General features: G+C 36.6%; 1 long non-coding RNA gene across 1 annotated transcript; it reads right to left on the bottom strand.

Annotated features, from left to right (window-relative positions):
- Window positions 1-607: 607 nt before the first annotated feature.
- LOC110903336 lies at window positions 608-1,529 on the bottom strand. Its single transcript, XR_002571851.2, has 2 exons — window positions 1,048-1,529; window positions 608-961 (listed from the first exon to the last, which is right to left on the bottom strand). It is a non-coding gene; the product is annotated as an uncharacterized LOC110903336 (long non-coding RNA).
- Between the last annotated feature and the right edge of the window lie 676 nt (window positions 1,530-2,205).

Genomic DNA, 2,205 nt, shown 5'->3' with positions numbered 1-2,205 from the left:
CAATGAATGGACATAAGTCTACAAAATGGAACAATAAGTTTCCAGAAATTAAGAAAGCTTGAAGAGATAATTACTATTTTCGTCCCTCTGGTTTGTCAAAAATCACTATTTCAGTCCATTAGTTTAAAAATTGCGATTTCAGTCCCTATGGTTTCACTTTCGTAACCATTTCAGTCCACCTCGTAACCATTTCAGTCCCTGTACTTAACAGAATAAATGGATTGAAATGGTTACGAAAGTGAAACCACAGGGACTGAAATGGTTACGAAAGTGAAACCACAGGGACTGAAATCGCAATTTTTAAACTAATGGACTGAAATAGTGATTTTTGACAAACCACAAGGACGAAAACAGTAATTAACTCAAGCTTGAATAAGGTGTCCAGTAAAAACAGAAAGCTCTATATACTTATCCAGTGTTAAATTAAATATATTTCACATGTCCATGGCTTCACGTTAGATTCAAATGTCCGGCCAAGGGTTCAAGTTGAATGCTTACTTATCTAGTAGGTTTTAAATTTCTTCATTGTCATATAACCATTCATATGTTTGTTAATGTTATTTGTTTGTATTTAAAACACGTTATAATTACACTAGTGTCGATCAAGTACAAACAAAGACAACGTTTTATTCATGTAAAACATTAGCCAATCATCGCCTACTATAGTTGGCTTATTATATATTACTACAACCACACATAGTACTCGAATACTAGATCAGCGGCTGCAAGTTTCCATCACGCTGCCTTATTATTATTATTACATCTATTGCACTATCTAGACGTCAAGATAGAAAATGGCACTGTAAGACGGGGTGTTGCCTCCTGCGTCAATACTCACTTTTGTAGCATAACCTTCCATACTTGCTTGACTTTCAGTACCCGAAGCCATAAGCTTTTCCAAGATTGCATCCTAAACATTAGGGTCATCAAAGTATCCCGAATCATTCATCTCACAATAAGCCTGCAAACATTAATTTATATTAACATTTCAATTTGTTACATGTTATACAATATACTAGGATCGATATTACAAGAAATATGGCTTACAGTGTTGTTTCCACTAGTGGAAGTTTTCCAAGGGTTGTTCCAAGCAATCACTGCAATCTTGAATGTTGAACACAACAGCAGCGACTGATCCTTTGCGGTTAGTGCCACGAGTGCCAACATGCTCAAAAATATCCCACTGCCCATTTTGGATGTTCACCGGGTACTGCCCAACGACATTTCCCTGCCAATCGTATGCAGTCACATACATTACAGGGTCACCTGTGGCATTGTAAACCCTGCCAAATGTGGTGCTAAAGGTAGCTGCGTTGGCCCCACCCACAGCCGCTTTCTGAGAGTGGATTGAAGCCTGCAACACCTAGTCGAGCTTGCCATCGGCATTTTGGTAGTTCTTGGCTGTTTGGGCCCTTTGGGTACGAGTTCCTTGAGTGATTGGTCTGCCAAACACACGAACCGCGGTTGCTGCCATTGTTTGTTGATCTCAAGTGGTGTTATTACAAAGGAAGTTGATGTTTTGTTTGAATATTTATGCATGGGTGTTGCACCTATTTATAAGCCTCCAGGGACAAGGTACACCTTATCCTAGCCCCTCCCCCCCCCCCCCCCCCTCCCGCTCTCCAAGTCTTTTTCCATATTTGCATTATTTGATGGCGTATATATTCCTTGAGGTTAAAGCCATATTATTTGATTAATGCATGATAGTGATGTACATTTCATAATCCCACATTATCATTATATGTTGAATTTCAAAGATTAAATCATAGTACAGTACACAAAGAAGAAATTATATTGATATAGTTGATAGTTCACAATATCGATAGGTTGGGAGAAAAACTTATAGTTCACATAGATTTATGTGATTTAAATTTAGTTCCAACAACATGAGTCAATAGGTACTTTATCATAGTTGCTGATATTTAATAACATAGCATATTATTAATTATGTATACATAATTAAAAATAAAAGAAAGTCAAGACTGTACATACGGGGCGATATATATCTATTGTAGTAAGTGGTAACATCTATCAGAATAAATTTTATTCTGATGCTCAAAGTAGTATCACCATCACCATCATCATCACTAATTTGAAACCTTGTTCATAAATACAAAAAGTTACAAAGCTCGAATAAATTATCAACAAGGAACTTTAATTCCATTATTTTTGTTTGTTCTCATAATACATGAGTACGTGACAGAT

The sequence above is a fragment of the Helianthus annuus genome, chromosome 13, assembly GCF_002127325.2.
Source record: "Helianthus annuus cultivar XRQ/B chromosome 13, HanXRQr2.0-SUNRISE, whole genome shotgun sequence".
NCBI classification, from domain to species: Eukaryota; Viridiplantae; Streptophyta; class Magnoliopsida; order Asterales; family Asteraceae; genus Helianthus; species Helianthus annuus.
Note: the sequence above shows the minus strand (reverse complement) of the source record. Positions and strands in the feature narration are given on the sequence as shown.